The 19,464-nt window shown below is 46.7% G+C and overlaps 1 protein-coding gene across 2 annotated transcripts in view; it reads right to left on the reverse strand.

The window, feature by feature from the left end:
• Nucleotides 1–11,803, reverse strand: part of Gpr45 (G protein-coupled receptor 45) — a 92,499-nt gene extending 80,696 nt beyond the window's left edge. The window contains exons 1-2 of one of the 2 annotated variants that reach the window (XR_013046712.1): nt 11,463–11,803; nt 10,646–11,226 (exon numbers count right to left, since the gene is read on the reverse strand). The gene's annotated coding sequence lies outside the window, so the exon portion shown is untranslated. Of the gene's footprint in view, nt 1–10,645; nt 11,227–11,462 lie in introns of those variants that run through there. The other variant, XM_076557335.1, reaches the window with a different exon arrangement.
• Nucleotides 11,804–19,464: the final 7,661 nt, after the last annotated feature.

A 19,464-nucleotide genomic window follows, 5' to 3' on the forward strand; every position in this document is an offset into this window, starting at 1 on the left:
TTTTCCTTTTGGAATCAATATGAGCATGGTATAACTTTTTTGTCATTTTGCTCTATCTTTATCATTATATCTGGGGTAGAATTCCTATAGACATCATATAGGTAAATGATGTTTTGAAATCCACTCTGCCAATTGTCTTTTATTTGGTATATTTGACCATTTACATTTAATGTAATCACTGGTATTAAGACTGGAGTCTCCACTTTAGCCTTTCTCCTCTCTCTCTCTCTCTCTCTCTCTCTCTCTCTCTCTCTCTCTCTCTCCTCACTTCCTATGCACTCATTTTTTCTTTTTGTGTGATGCTTTGTGTCAGAGGTAAGAGGAACTTGACCATCGGAGACTTGGACCAACCACACAAGCTGGTCTTATGGCATGTTGCTTCTTCCCTGCTGTGAATGAAACGCTGTTGAGTGGCACCATGGTGGGTTCTCTGGTAACACTGTATTGGTAGCATCTGCACTAGGCAGAGGCCACAGTGTTGTTGGTTTTTTGCTGCCTTCTGTGTAGAAGAAGCCTTCACTTGGGATTGGTATTTGAATCTTCTTGCTCAATGTGATGTGGACCTCTGGGACTTATATTTGTATGGTAGCAGAATAAGTCTCCCAAGGCTTTAGAGGCTGAAATGTAATCTCTACTGTTTTGTTAGGAGGATGAAGCTCCTTTCAACATTCATGCTTAGAGGTGGAGCCTGTGGGAGGTGATGAAGATTAGGATGAGATCAACAGGGTGGGGCCTCAAGATTCAATCCTTGCAGCTTCATAAAAAGAGGGAGAGATGAAGGAGACAGACACACAGACCTGCTCTCTGTACCATCCTAGGGCACTGGCAGGTCCCTGAGCCTTTGCCAGAACTAGGCATTCTTTTACTCTCTGGCTCAATACATCTCCAAAAATATTTAAGAAGCCTTTTTGCTCTATAAAGATGTTCTCCCTTGTTCCCTTGGCCTGGGATGGAGTCTTAGTGGCACATCCCTAGATTTGAGGAGAACAGTCTCTACAGATATTGAACATCAAATACAGAGGAAGGGAGAGTAGGTCAGCACATGAAAGTGTGCTTGTCACTTTTGAGTACTGTGTGAAGTAGGTATAGACCCTGCCCTACCATTCACTGATGATTTATAAATAAGGGTCATGATTCACTCTATTTTTTTTTCATTCATGAGTACAGGTCTCTGGTAAGATATGTGGAATATGGGCAATGGAAGCATGGGAAGAAAACTCTTGGCTTTCTTGGGCTATGATCATCAATAAAATAGGGCAAAAGAGAGCTGTAATCTAATGTACCATATTACTGTAATTAGAGCTTCATGCATACAGCTCTTTCCCGCCTTCCCTCTGAAATAATGAAACAGTTTAATATAAATAGTCATGACTTTCATCTCCATCATGTGGCGCTCAGTGATTGGGAAATTAGGCTAACGGTGAACACTTAATGAATTCAGAGCTTAGAATGTAGAAGGAAGGACACAACACAGGAAGCCAGCCTTGCCAAGCTGAGAAGCCCCATTCCATCAAGGAGGAAACCGAGACCCGGAAGGGGCAAGTGACCTGTCGATGCCAGGCACACAGACCCAAGCACTCAGACCCCTCTTTCTTACTCTGTGTTCTTTTCAACCCTCCATGTGGCCTCTGGAAAACTCCATCAAGACAGAATATTCTAGAAAGCTTTGCACATGTTGAGTTGGCTGGGCTACATGACACCTAAAGGAGAGGACACAGGTTCTGTGAACCTAAGGTGTTTCCGGGCTTTTCTATGCACGTTATAGCACTTGAATGTCATCGGCAAAGGGCTTGAGTTGTTTTTTTTTTTCCCATCACTGAGGATTGAACCCAGAAAGTGCTCTACTACTCAGCTACATCCTCCAGCCCTAGAAACATTTTTCATTGTACCTATTTTGTTCCTATGACATAGAGAGAAGGAAAATTAGCATTACAAATCAGTATTTGTTTAGTTTGCTGTTCATTAACCTGTGTGTGTACACACAATCAACTTTAACTTTTGTTAGATTTCATTTCGGCAGTGATACTAAGAGCATCAGATAAAGAACTCTGTATACCAAAAATGCTGGTTGTTGTCATGAAGGCACACAGGGGTGCCTAAGGAGAGGAGCACTATCCTCACAGTCCAGCTGGGAACAAGATTCCAGGCCAGAATGTGTAATCTAGATCCACGGATGGTATGCTACTTTCTACCTAATGTGTTGGGTTTAAACAGACCTCACCCAAAGTCATGCTCCCACACAGTCCCTGCTCCTGAATTCTAGAAAGCCAGTTAGCCTTTGGGTAATCCATCCATCCAGTTCTTCCTCCTCCTCACTCTGCACAGTAACTGCAAATAAAATACACTCCCTGGTCACCCTTAAGATACATCCCAATTTGATCAAGGCACATGTGGCACAACCTATTTCTACCAGGCTGGAAAGATCCATGAAGAGATACAATGCCTATGTGCTGACCGTGGTTACTTGGCAAAACGAAGCAAGACAATGGGAAATGGAGGTAGCAGGACCACGAAGAAGGATATCACCCGTTCATGAACTTGGCTTTCTCGTCCCCAGTGGTGCAGCTCCTTATCTGGAATGCAGTCAGGCCTTACTCCAAGGTCAAGAAGGGGAAGGAAACACACCCTGATGGAGAGCTGAGACCAGTACACAGGGGGGAACCTCAGAGTGCATCTGTGGACCGAGCTTGATGTGAATGTCAAGCCTACTACCCAATGGTACAGAACGTCCCCCTTGTCTTCACTGATTCATGAAGGACCCAAGTCCCAGGGGAGCTGAGCGTCGGGAGAGCTGATAGAGGAAACACACAAACAAATGATCTCCATTTTATGGATGAAGAAACTGAGGCACAAAGGGGGCAAAAACGACTCTGTCTGAGTCAACCAGCATGGAAAATGGCCTCAAGTGGTCTCAGAGGCAGGTCTGTACTCTTTTCACTCATAAATATGATTTCTCTGGCACTCTGGTGCTCTTTCCCTTCCCCAGTCACCTGCTCTGGACAGTCTTTTTTAGGGAGCTTGTCACCTGTTTTGAATAGAAATGATTTGTCATCCCCCAAACCAAACTAAGCACCAGGCTCAGTGATGAAGACTTCTGTGTCATTACCGAGGTCTCCCTAAAGTCCCCAGAACAGAGATGCAGTTCTGCAAGACCCTGACTCTCTGTGGCTAGTAATTAACATGAAAGTAAAAGAATGCTCTCAACAATACTAAAATCACTTTTCTTTCTTATTGGTATCTCAGCCTTTTTTTTTTTTTTCTTTTTTGGTAAAAGGTTAAGTGGACACAGAGGGAAAAAAATAAAATTTCGAACAAACATCCTTATATCAGACATTGCATAAATGCTTTAAAGAGAAGTGGATAAACTGATTAGAAATGAATGTAGCTAATGTCTTCCTGCAGATGGTTCCAAAGACTTGGTGTTACAGGGACTGGATGAACTGCACCCAGAGAACCTCGACTGGTTCTGTGCTAAAATGTCACCTTTACACATATGATGCAAGGAGGGGCCTTGTGAACACAGCAGGGTGCCAGCTCAGCCACAGCTCACACTGATGTTGCAAGTATGCCACCCAGACTTGAGTAGGAGGCCCCCAAGCTTCTGCCAGGATCAACAGCAAGTGTGGGGGTGGGCGCTGGGGTGGGGGGGGGTGAGCACTACACTGTCTTTGAGGCAATGTGTACATTATGTGCTATTTGCTGACAACTTGCAGGTTCTGAGCCTATTTCTACTCATTGGACGCTTCTTCTAACGAATCAAGATGGAAAGATTCACTGGCTGACAGCTCTGGGATACGGTGTTCATTTTACTAAACCTTTTATCAGTGCGTTCTTAGGTGAAAACTGGACTCATCAGCATGCCTGAGTTAGTTTTGGCTCTGTGGTCTTCTATTAGTCCATTTCCTGTTACTAGGACAAAATCCCTGATGCTGAGAGCTTCCCAAATAAAAGAAATGTTTATATCACTCACAGTTCTGAAGTTCCAAAGGGATGGGGTCTGGGAATGATTGATTCTGGTGAGGGACTCAGGACAGATGGCATTACAAGAGCAGGAACATACAAAGGGGAGGGAGGAAGGGAGAGGAAAAGGGAGAGAGAGAGAGAGAGAGAGAGAGAGAGAGAGAGAGAGAGAGAGAGAGAGAGAGAGAACAAGAGTGAGCACACTCACGTGCAAGAGAAAGCACCCATGACAAGACTCAGAGGGCAGGGATGAGCCAGTCTTGAAATCTTCCCTTAAGACCCACTATCTCAAGGTCCTACTACTTCTTAACATCAACGCTCTGAATACCAAGCTTCTAACACAGGAACCTTGTGACACACGCCACATCTAAGCCATAGTAAGTCCCAACAAGCTTATTGTCTCATCCGCAGACGTGACAACAGCAACACCTACTGAACAGACTTTGTGGGAACAGAATTCACCTGCAACAGCACTGTCAACAGTGACTGGACAAGCTTGTCCCAAATCATTGCCAGTGCCAGCAGCTGTCAGCAGAGGTGGATCCCACTGAGAGACTGGCTAGCCCTGGGACCAGAAAGCAAGTCACTCAGGATCAACAGCAAACAACGTCAGATCACTTCTCTGCACCTCACTCTTAGAAGCATGAAGCTTAAGTTTCTGCAGAGTCCATCATTCATGTGCCCGCCACCTTTGTACTCCCTGCTACAGCTAGCCCGATCTTACCTGTGGCATCAGTTCTATCTCCCCTTGTATCAAATTGAAGTTCTTTCTGTGTGCATCTTCAGTTTGTCTTAATGAATGATTCACAGGTTTGACACACACACTATTCACGCAGGAGTATTTAAGCCAAGCACTACTGTGTTGCCTACTGCAGACAAGAGTTGCTTTGCTTTTTCCCTCAGAAAGAGACCTGCCAATGTCTTGTATATACACAACGATGACTGGGATGTTCCCCAGCAGAGCATAAGTGCAGTCATGACAGGTTTAAAGGCAACCATATACTACAATTCATTATCTCATCACATTTAACATGGATTCCTATAGCACTTTACAGTTCTAACATTGTCATGGTCATTAGACAGCACAGTCCCAACCACAGATAGAGCAGCAACTGTGGTGGATAATACATCCCTTTTCCATAAGGAGCCCAAGATGGCAGAGAATTCCCAGAAGAGCACCACAGGGATGGCGCTCAGCATTTCTATATTTTCCATCTTTATTCATTTATTTTTATTTTAAGAAAATCTGCTTTCTCCTTCCTTAGGCATAACTCTCACACCATCTTTTTATTCATTTGTTCTACCTATCCATCCAATGGCTGAGCCATCCATTTACCTATCCACTGGCTGAGCCATCCATTCACCAGCCATTGACTGGCTGAGCCATCCATTCACCCATCCATTGGCTGAGCCATCCATTCACCCATCCATTGGCTGAGCCATCCATTCACCCATCCATTGGCTGAGCCATCCATTCACCATCCATTGGCTGAGCCATCCATTCACTCATCTATTGGCTGAGCCATCCACTCACCATCCATTGGCTGAGCCATCCATTTACCCATCCATTGGCTGAGCCATCCATTTACCATCCATTGGCTGAGCCATCCATTCACCATCCATTGGCTAAGCCATCCATTCACTCATCCATTGGCTGAGCCATCCATTCACCATCCATTGGCTGATCCATCCATTCACCCATCCATTGGCTGATCCACCCATTCACCTATCTATCCCATGAGCCATTCATCTATTCATTCATCCACCTATCCATTTTTACCTTCCCTGTCATACATATATCCACATCCATTCATTTATCCACTCATCTGACAGTCCATCCATCTATCCAAGTGTGTGTGTGTGTGTGTGTCCATGTCCATGGGAGCATGCACACACATATTCAGGGCTAAAAATTTAACTATGTCAGGTAAGCAAGCATTCTGCCACTGAGCTACACTGCCAGCAGGGTATATCCATTTTTTAATCTGCCCTTACACACACACACACACACACACACACACACACACACACACACACACACCATCCATCTATCCATCCATCCATCCATCCATCCATCCATCCATCCATCCATCCATCCATCCACTCATTCACCTATCCACCTATCCACCTATCTACCTTCCTAATCCACCCATCCACTCAGTATCTGAGTGCCTTCTCTACATCCAAATTCCTGGGCCTTCCCGCCAGACTTCATCCTTACCAACAGCCAAGTCTTCATTTTGAACAGGAATAAGAGTGAAGGCCCTGCAAATCTTTCTCACCCACCATGGATCTTCCCTGATCACAGCAAAACAAAGCAATATACTCCAATTTCTTTTTGACAACTGAGATAAGAAACTTGAGAAGCTGACAACAAAAAAGTAAGAAAAATAAGAAAAACAAAAACCCAGAACAAAACCACTTGGTTCCTGAGAGCCCTTTCCTTTCTGAATCTGCCAGAAGTACAGTTACTGCACTTATGTAATTGGAGCACTCGAGACACAGAGGACACATACTTTTAGCCGCTCCACACGAACAAGTTCAAATACTTAGAAATCCATCCCCAATACAGTTTTGCAGCCTTTTGGACGTGCTAATTTAAGCACCTGGCAGTTTCTCAGGCTACAGTTCAGAGATCCACTTATCCACAGGATTGAGCTGTCTGGGGTTTTTCAGTTCTCAGTTTCGGGGCTGGAGGCGGTGAACCGATGTCAACGGTGTGGGTGCTTTAGGATAGAAAGTCCCCATAAAGGGAAGGGCTTCAGTAGGTCAGCACAATCTCCAAAACCTTAGCAGACAGAACACAAACCAATTGTCAAGTCGTATACAAAAGAGAAGAACTCAAACATGCCACAGAAAAAAATCTGTTTTCAAATCTGAAACGTTCAAATAAAAATAACACTTTAACAATTCTTTCCTCTTGGTGTCCCTGGGTTCTCACACAGGGTACCACTGCTCTTACACTGCTTCTCCATGAGCCACAGCTCCTATTGGAGGCTGTGACTCACACTTGGACACGGTAGTTCCAGAGCTATATCTCTCTCCTACCCAGTGATCCTTCAGGCGACAGAGTGGCAGAGAATGTGTTCAATCATTATTCATTTCAGAGGACCTCCTAGTAGAAATTTCCAAATGCCCCACATGCTAACTAGCAAGCAAAGCTACATGCGTCTACAAAGGGATGTGTCAAAGCCAGATGTGGTGGCTTTCGCTGAAACCTCGGTACTTAGGAGATGGGGGCAAGAGGCTGGCTTTGAGTTCAAGGCCAGTCTGGGTTACATAGTGGTTTCCAGGCCAGCCCAGAGTGAGACACTGTCTCAAAAATGAGATGATGCCAGGTGTGGTAGTGCATACCTTTACTCTGAGCACCCAGGAGGCTGAGGCGGTGGATCCCTGAGTTTCCGGGTCAGTGTGATCTATGTTTCAGACCAGCCAAGTCTACATAGTGAGACCCTGTCTCAAAAAACAAACAAACAAGTGAAGAGCTACACTAGAGGAAGAGAAGCTGGACATGAGGTACTAAAATGCAGTTATGTGGGAGGGATAAGTTCTAAGGTTGTATAGCACCAAGGAATATAACTGCTCCTGATGCATCATACTCCAGGTTTAGAAAGAACCGGAAGGCACGAAACACAAAGACACAAGGAAATGGAAATACTAAGTCAATTACCCTCAACTCATCATTACATGCATACAGGTATAATGACTTATCACACAGCCCTCCTGACAAGTGTAATTGCTGTTGTCAATCAAAAAGAAATGCAATCATTTTTTTAAAATGTACACTTGATTCTTCCTCCATACCTCCAGTGGTTTCACCATCCATTTCCTAAGACCTAAGAAACCCAAGAGTCATCCATGCATTTGAGGTTGTGTTAATTCTCCCTTCTAATCTCAAATCCATCACCACCACTCGGGGAGTTATCCTGTCCCCCAGCTGGATGCCCATGCATCCACCCATTCACACCTCCTTATCTGGGAATGATTCAGCAGTTAGCCAGCTCCTCAGCTTTCTCCTTCCTATGTCTACCATCAAAGTCTGTCCCAGTCCTTGGGGCGGTGCTGAAAGCTTCCCAGGGCAGACCTTGGAGCACTTAATGGTCCCAGTTACCCCAAACACCAACTACTTGTAATGATGTCAGTCCTCTGTCTCTCGGCTCTTGAGTCAATGATATCAGATGTGCCCTCCACGTGGAGAATCCCTTCCCTTTCCATCCTGTGTGTTATAGCTGGTCAATACTCGCTTCTCTCTTTCCAGCTGAAAAGTTCACAGCTTCTTGCAAGCCTCCCATTTCCCCCTCCAAACAAAACTCGATTACAACCCACCTCCTTTCCAGTCCTACACTCTGAATCTGGTGGTATTGCCTACATATTACTGGTTTTCCATTCTTGTCCTATCAAGGCCCATATCTATACAACCCTGGGCCCAGAGCCAGCACCCTTTGTGGACCAAGTAGATTTAATGGAATAAGTTTTTTAAATGTTTCGAAATTATTTTAAAAGAATTGCTTTTCTGTGTTGAAAAAATGTCAAGTAATGATTAAATCTGAAGGCATCTTGACTAAGAAGGGGCACAAGGCAGGATGTGTGTAAGCAAAAATGCATCGAGTGGCATATGAGAGATGTGCATTCTATGTATGTAAATATTTCAAAAATGAGAATATGGTGCTGTAGCTCAGTGGTAAGAGCGTGCGTTCAGTGCACATGAGGTCTTGGGATCAATTTCTAGTACCCCAAACTCCAAAATCAAACAAATAGATTATTTTTAATTTGTAGTGTATTTCTTGAGTGAGGATATGAAAGCTCATACAGGCTAAAACATCTACCACATTATATACAACAGAACTCAATGATGGCCTTCTGGAGACTAAATGTTTGGGTGCTCCATTAATTCATACACTGAACTCTATTCCTCAACGCACTTGCAGTAAGAGACAGAACTCATAGGCTATGATTAACTATTAAGAATTCACTCTAAGGAATGGAGTGGCTACCCTTGTAAGATGCCAGAGGGAGCTTCTTCAGCCCGTGTCACACAAGGACTCACTAAATGTACCATCCACGAATCAGAGAGCAAGCCTCCACCAGACCCTAAAACTGATGTCTTGACTGTGTACATCTGTGAGTAATAAATTCCTGTCGTTTATAAAGTATCTTGTCCAAGGTATTTAGCTATAGCAGCAGCAAAGACTAAAACACAAGCAAAGGCATGAGAGTCCATTAAGATGCTAATTCTTTCCCAAAGAGCCGGAATTTAAAACACAGTAAGGTAGTTCTGTAAGTTTCTACTCTGAAATGTGACTGTGTGTGACTGACTATACCTCACTTAAAATTGGGATTTGGAACATTTTTAGACAAGAAAAACCTTTCTCCACAAAATTACTGATTTGAAACCCCATTTCATAAACTGGGGAGGTCTGAGGATATAAAGCATAATTACACTTCAACATCAGAGCGATTTCTAGTGACAAGTGCTGCTCAGGTAGGTCTTTGTTATTGTTCTTATTGTCTTATGTCTTAAAGCTCTTTTTCTTTTTTATGAGTTAAAAACCCGTCCATGGACAACGTCACACACGTCCGCAGGGCATGCTGACCACTCTCACGCCCCACATTGTTTTTAACAATGTCATTTTTCCTACTGGGTGCAGGATCCAGGGCTCATGCATCATGAGGGCCACCCTCGCAGACCTAGACCTACCTCTTCAGAGGACAGAATATTACAGTAGCCTGGATCGAGGCCACCAAGGAAAAGATATGTCCTCCTGGTCAGAAGAATGGGATCTATCCCTGGATGGAGACAGAAGGTTCCAAGCTACCCAGAGCACAAGAGTTAATCCAGCTGGGCCCATTGGTCACCTGGCCAAAGAGACCAGCCCTCAGGAAGGCAGATTCACCTTAAGTCATGCCAAAGAGATGGGAGGAATAATTATTCCTTTCTTGAGATAATGTATTTTTCCTTCCCAGAAACTCCTGGCTATGTGGCTCTGCTACAATCCGCTCAATTTTCTGGATCACTTAAAAAAACGTAACTTTCCCTTTTCCCTTCTTTTTATCTTTCTCCGTCTTTCAGATACTTGCCAAAGGCCCGAGCACGCTGCCCCAAACACTCTGGGCTTCCTCACTCTTTTCCTCTGAAAGTGTCCCTGAGACCCACTTCCATCATGTGGGAGAGCTGTCTCTCTTTCTCTTCTCCATCTTCCTCCTCCTGGAAACTGCTGAGATTCACACCTTGCCTGCCCTGGGGTTCAAATAAAATACAAACCCAAATGAAATTGTCCTCGAATTTCCTTCTGAGGTCATTCTTCATTTTTTTATTAACAAGATTTAAAAAGGAACCCCTATTGCCCCCATAACATGTGGCAACCCAAGTGGAGTTCCCCAAAAATTCCAGTAACAACAGGGAAAATAAAGAATGGACTTAGGATCTTACTGTGTCTTCAAAAGCAGGCAGATGCCCAGGCCCATTCTAGGAATATGCTTGTTCCCACCATTCTGTGCTGAGCTGACAAAAAGGCAGTTTTGAAACCCAGTAATTAAGACACTCTTCAGGTAGGGTGAAAAGCACCCGGGGGTACATGCTATGTGTCCAAAATGATGAGCTTCACCAGACAAGAAGCACTAAAGGGATGCTGTCCACTCCAGACGGATGCTGCCCTTAGCAAGCTGAAGCGATTTTCCTACCTGATTTTGCTTTTTTTTTTTTTTTGGAATAGTTTGTTCAAAGTTTCATCTCTTTAAGTTTTCCTTTGCTATTAATACTCATACTTTGACACTCAAAAGATAAGAGATAAAGTCTTAAACCTCAAATCTCTGGTTTGATGAAGACATGACTACTACCGTGTCGCTTTCATCCTTAACAAGAGAGACATAGCTCTCTGTCCCTTCTAGCACCGGGATTAAACAGCCAGATATCGAGCCACCTTAGTGGCTATGCCGCCAAGACGGCATCGCAGGCCCCTTTCCCTGACGGGGAAAACCGAGGCAGCCCAGTGGCCTGTTAGATGAACATCCCACAGCAGCTGCGCTCACTCGCGATCGGTCTGTCCAAGTATTACCCGATGCAAAGGAAATGGTCTGACAAAGTTGGCAGTGTGCGCGGGGAGATGAGATGGGGGATGAGGCGGGGTAGTGGGATGGGCGACGACCAGTGATGGTGGTGGTGATGGTGATGGTTGGTGACAGTGGCGGCGGTGACGCTGGGCCGGCTCCTCTCCCGTTTTTCCATGACTGCCAGTCCTCGCAGCCTCCGCCGTCCCCGCGTGGCCTCTGCCCGGAAAAACAGGATTTGCACCCAAGCCGCACGTCCGCGCGGGCGCGAGGCTGCGGCGCCCCGCGAGCCGGCCACGCGCCCCTCTGAGCCCCTGCGCCGGCGCCGCCCGAGCATCGCGGCTGAGGTTCCTCCGGCCCGGCCTCCCCCTCTATTCCCCCTCCTTCGGCAGCGCCCGCGCCAGGGCCCGCCCCGCCGAGCCCCCCGCAGCCCGGTCCCGGCCCCCATCACTTACGCTGCGCTGGGCCCGGCGCTCCCCGCGGCCGGAGACAAAGGCTGAGCGGCCCCGGTGCCGCCGGCTGCTCCCCTAGCCGCGGCTGCCGGGTACCAGGAGGAGGATGGGGAGGATGGAGAGGAGGAGGGGCGGGGAGCAGGGGGAGGCAGTAAGGGAGCTCGGGGGAGGGGCCCGCGGCGTCCGCCACCCACCGCAGCCGCCCCAACCCCAGCCCTCCTTCTGGGCCGCCACTCTCCGGGGGTGCAGACCTCCCCCAGGGACCAGGGTACCGCCCCCCGGGGGCGGGGTGGGAGGAAGAGGAAGGGAAGGAGAAAGGCGGTGAGTGCGCCTGTGTGCTCCTCCTCAATCGTGATCGTCTCCACCCACCCCCGCGTCCGCCAGCAACCCCAGGAACATGCTAGACTCCCCGCCTCAGCTGCCTGGCTCCCAGCTCCCCGCGCCCGCCTCCCTCGGTGCCGACACACCTCTGTCCCAGACCAGCCCCAGCCACCTCCACAGGCGAACAGACCTGAAGGTTAAGTGCCCTAAAGCGCTGGCTGGCAAGGGAGAGCCATCTGAGAGGTGATAGCTGGGGTCCGAGCCCTTTGTGACCCGCCCCTGGTGGCACCTGCTCAAGCACTCTCCCTAGTACCTAGGGGACCCGCCAAGGTTGGGGAGTTGGGCAAGTGAGATCTGTCGGGCTGGCATTTCCCATAGGCATCTTTCTCGGAAAAGTAACTCCATGGCTTGACTCAGTCATTCGCGTCTTGGTGCAAAGATTTTGAATTTTTTTTTTCATATTTTAAAAACTTTTTATTTTATTTTGTTTTTTAAATCAAAGGAGGAAAATAGTGTGACAAACCATTTTCAGCCTCAAGAGATGTCAGAATTTTCCCAACTTTCATCCACTCCACTCGAGAAGATGATGGCTGTGTCAGTTTCCATTCCTTGGTGGCATCTTACTAATGTTATTTTCGGAGCATCCTGGTCCCCAGGCCTGTGCTAAGGGCTTCACCTGTGCTGCTTGGCTTGGGAGGGAACCCAAAAATTTTTCCATGAGTTGGCGGTTATAGGGCTCTTGATATACCATGAGCTAAGCAACACTGACCTAGCCAGGACCAAACTACTGTGTCTGTGCCCCAGACTCGACCAAATGTGACTGATGCCTGTCCTTCCAGGAAAAAAAAAAAAAAAAAAAAAAAAGAACAAACGAATGTCGACTTAAATTCCAAGGATTTTAGTTCTGTTCTTAGCTTTAGGAACCCAAGCGCAACTTATAAGCCACAGAGGTAGTTGGAGTCTTGAGGGTGGGGCCTGGCACCCGCCAAGGGAGCCAGATTTGGTTGGAGTCCTGGAGTCCACACACAGAATGAGATTAATGCCCAAGTACCTGACCTTGGTCTATGCTTAATTTTTATGTGTTTAAGAATTGGTTCCTTCCTGCTCCTCAATAGTGCAGCGTTCTAAGGACAGGCTCAGGCCACACTGAGGGTACCAGGCCACACTGAGGGTACCTGGCCTCTCTATGTATCTTGTCCTTCCTGGTGGCAGAGCGGTGGCAGGCAGAGGGGTGCCCTTTGGTGAGTGATTTCCAGAGCAGTGCTATGCACTAGTTGGGTAGCTAAGTCAAAATGAAGACTATGTTCTCAGACTACCTGGCTTTCAGTCTTTGACTTCTTGTCAGTAGTGTGAGCCCTGGGGCAAATGACTTGGCAACTCTGTGCCTTATTTTCTCAATGGGAAAACCTGGGAGTATGGATGGAATCTGTCTGTTGTAGCTGCTGGGAGGCATTTATGTATGTAGAGTGCTTGGCCTGGAAAGGTTGAGAAGGCACTGTGAGCACTTAGCCTTCCATATGGGAAAAGCAAAATGATTGAAGCCCAGAGATATTGCCGTTCCAAAGGATTTGCAGCCTTGTTTTCAGAGGAGGGAAGGGGCGCACCCCCCCCCACACACACACATGTTGTTTCCAGAAGAAGTTGAATATATGGAAAGCCGAATGGCTCTTCTCTTCACAGAGGCCTGCAGAGATTCATGCAGGTACTTATAGGCAGGCCTCTGAAAAACCCCTCTGGACCCGGCTCTCCTTATCTTGTGACTCCAGAGCACAGTCTTTAAAGGCTGGAAGGAAATGTCCACTCTGTATCCACCTTCCCAGCCAAACTGGCCACAGTGACTAGAAAATGCCCTACTGCCCTGACTCTGTGTGAGCTGTCCCCAGAAGCCTGCCCACCCCACATTCATGGTGGCAGCTGTCAGGCATCCAGGCATCCCAACTCATGGATTGAGCTGGTGCCCATCTTCAGTCTTGGTTGTCCTTGTGACATTCTTACCATCGCCCAAACCCATGCTGTGCAAACTACCCCCAGAACAAGCAAACAATAACCATTCTCCCAAGAGGGTTTGCTCCCACATTGTCACTCCCAGTCCTTAGCCAGCCCAGCAGCTGGCACAGGTGACTTGAACTTGCTCACATGCTCATCCTTGCCTGGGCCCCGAGAGGCAGAGGCCTGTGTGCCCTAGAGCCGGGGCATCCAGCACCATGATAATGACATCCTGATTTGGATTTTTCATGTCCTGGTTGCTCTCTCTTCTCATCTGTAGTGAGAACCATAGCCCCCCGACCCTGGTGGGACTCAGGACTTCACTAACTTTTTCTGATGAGAGCTGTGTTGTGTCTCTCATTTTTGCGTCACTGTGGGAAAGGACCCGAGAGCCCAGTTTCGAGAAAGGAAGGTTTGGGAGGTTCTGCGTGGTCCCTTGGGTTCTGTGACTTTGGAGCAACAGAGAAGTGAGGTGGAAGGTCATGGTGGGGAACTCACAGCACAGCAAAGCCACTCACCTCACGGCAGCTTGGGGAGCAGAGAGAAGACGGGACAGAGTCCCAGTGTCTCCTTCTAGGGGACACCCCCAGGGACCCAGCTTCCACCCGCTCCTCCATCCCAGTAACACAGCTTCCTGCTCTTCTGCCCCACACATTAGCGATTCTGTCACCTGCGCAAAGTGCAGTCAGGTGAGGACCAAACCTTAGGCATATGGGCTTCTGGGGGGCATTTAAGATCTGAGCCGAGCACACATCCCCCCGCCTTCTGTCTTGGCTGTTTCATGTCCCTCGTGCCTTCCTTAGTTTCTCTCTTTGCCCTGTCAACCCCATTGTCCTTTGCTGTGTCGTGACATCCTATTACACGGGGTTTTGCAAACCTTTCACTGGGCTTTGCCTGGACAAACTCAGGACAATGACTAAGAGTAAAGCCAGTTTCCGGTTTGGTAGGATGAGATCGATAAGTGAAGCGTGGTGTCTGTCTTTTCTCTTCAGAGAAAAGCTGCCAGATTGTAAGTGTTCTTACAGAACACGGAATACCGTGTGATGCTCGGAGATAACTTTGCCAAAGAGCCTTAGGAATGGGTGAAGACGAGACATAACGAGGGACATTATTAGCATCCATTTGCTCTTTGTGGACAATCTGACACTCCGAGGCAGCTCTGAGGGAGAACTCTATAAACCATTAAAATGACAAAGAACTTTAGACTAGATAAAGAAAGAGAGTTCGGTTAGCTAAATGGAAGACCATACAAATGTAAGCGGACAGCTCGCAGTGATGAATGGGCTCCATAACTATAAAGATCAACTTACAGAAGATTAATAGGTGGGGAGATGTATAATATCTAGGCTTCCAGCTGTTGAGGAGTGCTAAACTTATTGACATTGAAGATAAGCTCGGATGAAAGAAATTCCATCCAAATGGAGAGAAAATACTTTAAAAGAAGCCTAATGCTAGCAACTAAATTAAGGCAGTAAATATATCTGTGGTTCCAGCTCATTTACTCTTATAGGGACTACAGATCATTATAATGAACAGTAGATTATTAACCACAAAGTGCCCTATGCATCATGAAGAATTTGGGCCACTTACTCTCCCACACCAAAGGAAATCCAGTTGTCCTAACAACAAGGAAGCTTACATGTACTGGTTGGAAACTAAGAACATTGAGAATGTCATAGGGAGTGTTTTTTATATCGAGAAGGTGATCTGGATGGGTTTGCCAACCAAGAGAAAATAATGGAAGAACTGATAGGTAACCTTCTGAGGTTAATTGGTAAAGGGCTGGCGGTACATCTGGCTCACTTGGAGGGCTCGCCTTCAGAGTTCCCTCTAACGGAGACACCAGCCCCAGAAACATGGAGAACTCAAGAAGATATACTGAGGTCAACAGTCTCAGCCTTGCTGGCATCTCAGTCCAGGCACCAGATGGGGGAACGAAGATGCCTCCAGATGATTGGCATGCCCAACCCTCAGGAACCCTCCTGTTGTTGAGTCTTGCCAAGTGAGACACCCAGCGTCACAGAGAGAACTGCAACCCCCTTGATAATGTGACCAGATTCCTGATTCCCCAACTCTGTAAGCACAGTGTGGTAAGGTTGCTTAGTGCCATGAAGTTTGGATAGTCAAAGTGATAGATAACAAAAATATTAAACAATGTACAGACAAAGGAGAGAATTTCTGTTTCAGCAAAAGGAGATTAATGTAATGGGCTAGCTACACAGGCCCTGTAGTTTTATAGTGACTTAAGTCAGAGTTTTACACTCTTGTTTGAACTGTCCCCTACAATAAGAAATACACATTGTGAGCCAGGCACACAGTATCTACCTATGGAAAGCCATATTCAGATGTTGATGAAATAATACTGGCCTTAATACACACCCTGCACACTGATACTTCCTAGTTGGTTGTACTGTTTTTTTTTTCTCCTAAAAACATTACTTGGGTTTCACAGTCTGCTAATGAATCAAAATTTACAAGTTGAAAGCCAAGCAGTAATTATTTTTTATATAGCTTCTGCAGTGGTTCATCTTATGTGCCAAACTGACGAGCCTAAGGGATGCCCAGACAGCTGGAAAAAAAAGTGTGTGTGTGTGTGTGTGTGTGTGTGTGTGTGTGTGTGTGTGTGTGTGTGTGTGTTTCCAAAAGAGATGTGCTAGAATCAGTATATGGGATAGAGAAATTCACCATCCTCAGTTTCAGTTGGCACCATCCAATCCATTTAGTCCCCATATTAAACAAATAGGAGGAGGAAGCCAATTTCAGGTTCTTGAGCTGGGACAATCTTCTGTTATCCTTTGGCCATCAGCCCTCTGGTTCTCAGGCCTCAGGTTTGGATTAGAACTAAACCAGTGGCTCCCCGTTATCCGTCTAGCAAATGACACACTGTGTGACCTCTTAACCACCACAATCCCATGAGCACTCTAATATATCACCGTCATTTTCTATATTTCTCTATTTTACTGCTTCAGACTCTCTTCTTTAGTCCTGACCAAGGCGGACTCTTTACAGTATACTTTTTTATTGTTTTTGTCTCGTTCAACTAATCTTCCCCACTTTCTGTATGTCCCACCCTCTTAGGGTCCCCATTCTGCTGTCTTCCAAGAACGAGCACCAGCTCTGCATTCGGCAGAGCCAAGGGTCCATCCTGTACAGTGGTGCAGGATCTCAGGTGGATGTCACTGTCTCTGCAGGCCCATGCACATGCCCAGCACAGAGTAAGTGCCGGACGGGCTCTTTGGAGTTGATCTTGCAACAGGACTGGTCAGTTGCTCCCAGATGATGTATAATTAGATGTCATCATTGATGGTGATGTAATTTAAGTGTCAGGGGGGAAGAGATCTGGCGAGCATCTCTTTCCTTGGCGTCTCAAGCAAACCTGCCAGGCACTCACTTCTGTCATAATGCTCATCTTCTGGAAAGCTGCTTTCCTTTTTAACAACAGGACACTTAAAATCAAAATCCAGAAAATGCCTCTCAATTAAAATTTTACACTGCCCGTTGCTGTGCGCCAGCTTTGTTACTGCTTTTTGTTGCTGCCCATTATAAATAATGACCCTAGGACACATTTTGTAACCAGAGCCATTACCGAACATGCCATTCTGCTCCCATGAAACAAGCCATGCATCTGCTAAGGTGATTTGGTAGACAATATTTTTTCTATTCTCTCTCTCTCTGTGTCTCTCTCTGTCTCTCTGTCTCTCTCTCTCTCTCTCTGTCTCTCTCTCTGTCTCTCTCTCTCTCTGTGTCTGTCTGTCTGTCTGTCTGTCTGTCTGTCTCTCTCTCTCTCTCTCTCTCTCTCTCTCTCTCTCTCTCTCCTCTCCTACAGACAATGGAAATTTCAGAGAAATATAAATCGTAGCTGCTCCTTCCTTCAGAGGCCTCTCCATTGGGCTCACAGTTTTGGGGGCCACATTTGAGGCTGCTGAATCAATGAAATGAGAATTCGTTAATAGGAGAATGTCTCGTCTTCGTTCTGTGATTTCAGAGACAGGGAATGACCTTCTCTTCAAAGGTAAGTTCGTGATGGAATAGAAAAAGACCAGGGCACAGCATTACACAGACAGGGTAGCAAATCCTAAATCTGCCATATCCTAGAGCTCTGCTGAGGCTGAGAAGTCTCGGAGGATGATGCAGGCATCTAGTCAGAGCTGATGAAGCCTTCATGCTGCAACACAACATGGCGGTAGACATCACCTGATGTGACAGAGCTGCCTTCTGACAAAACCATTCTGCAATAACACACTGCCATGAAAGGAGCCAGGGCTTTGATGGCCCAAACAACTCCTCAAAAGGCCCACCTCAAAACCTTGAGGTCATGAACTTGGGGATTAAATTCCAAACACGTGAAATTTGGGAGACACATTCAACCATTCTAAAACATGAAGAGGCTAAGAGAGAGGGCTATGAACATTCCTGCTAAGAACAGCCAGGTAGGACTCCCAGCCAAGGGACACAGCAGGGGGGTTGATGACCTCTAGCCTCCTGCTGATGCCCCCATTGGCTGATTCCATCAAGGAGGCAGAATGGAAGGGACCTGGTAGACCGGTATGTGAAGGGTGGGCATCCCAGCCACACAGGGTGGAGAAAACTGGAGATGGGATCCCTGGGGTCCGTGAGGACTCTCCTGTACAGACTGCCTACACCTGTTCTTGGTTCAGTTTGGAAAGGTAACTTTACAAAGGGAAGTGAGAAGCCTCACTATGTGTTGAATTATCTCTGGTGGTGTAGTCCAGCCAGGTGCCCATGTGGAACCTCTGATTTTAGCCGCAAGTGGATCCTGGGGCATGGGTAGCAGGGAGGGCAAAGAGAACAACACAAATATGCCTGCAGAGTTCCCTCCTCTGCGGCTACTCCTCAGGCCTGATGAGGGAAGAACAGGTGACTTCCGGGGCACCTCAGTGGGAGGAAGCTCTCTGTTAGATGGCAGAACACAAACTTTTGACCCAGAGAGCTTTGAGTTCTTGATGGCCTTGATTTGGTCATAGTCTTCTACGGTTGAGGACTATTTACAAGCCTGTGGCTCCATGAATCCACTGGGATATCAACAGAACACTCCCCTCCCATCTCTACTGCATGGCAGTAACCTAAAGCTTTCCCATATTTCTGTACACTGATATTCCTGATCAGCCTGGTGATTCTATGTCGACATTTTAGGTTGGCAGTATGAAGGCCAAGGCCCAAGCTCACTGTCTAACGTGTTCTCTGGTGACATACTATGCTGTGGAATCTAACACTTTCAAACCCACTGATTCCAAGATCCCAGGATGAGATGAAATTGTTCCAGTGTTCTTTTAGGTCTAATGGACTCAGAGACATTGCTAACACAACTCTTTGTTTCCTAGACCATGTATCTGGCTTCTGGGCAGAAACCACCAAACCCTGGCCGTGGGTTTGAGGCAGATGCCTAATCAAGTCATCAACAGCTTTAAGGATGGTGCCTCCCATCTGCTCCCATCACTGAGCCTTCAGAACACCATTCCAGCATCCTATTAATTAATGCTGCTTCTAGGTAGGGGAGCTTGGGGTAGGAATAGCCCAGCGCATGAATTTCTGTGGTCACAAACTGTGTTTTCTGGTTACGGTCAATGTTGTAAGGCATACTGTAGGTGTCAATAAGGAACCCCCAAGCCCCCAAATCTGTGAGTCTGGCAGAGCACCAAGTAGAGGAGAGGAAAATTCAAACACATATTTATCAGTT

The sequence above is a fragment of the Peromyscus maniculatus genome, chromosome 21 (genome assembly GCF_049852395.1).
Source record: "Peromyscus maniculatus bairdii isolate BWxNUB_F1_BW_parent chromosome 21, HU_Pman_BW_mat_3.1, whole genome shotgun sequence".
Taxonomy (NCBI): Eukaryota; Metazoa; Chordata; class Mammalia; order Rodentia; family Cricetidae; genus Peromyscus; species Peromyscus maniculatus.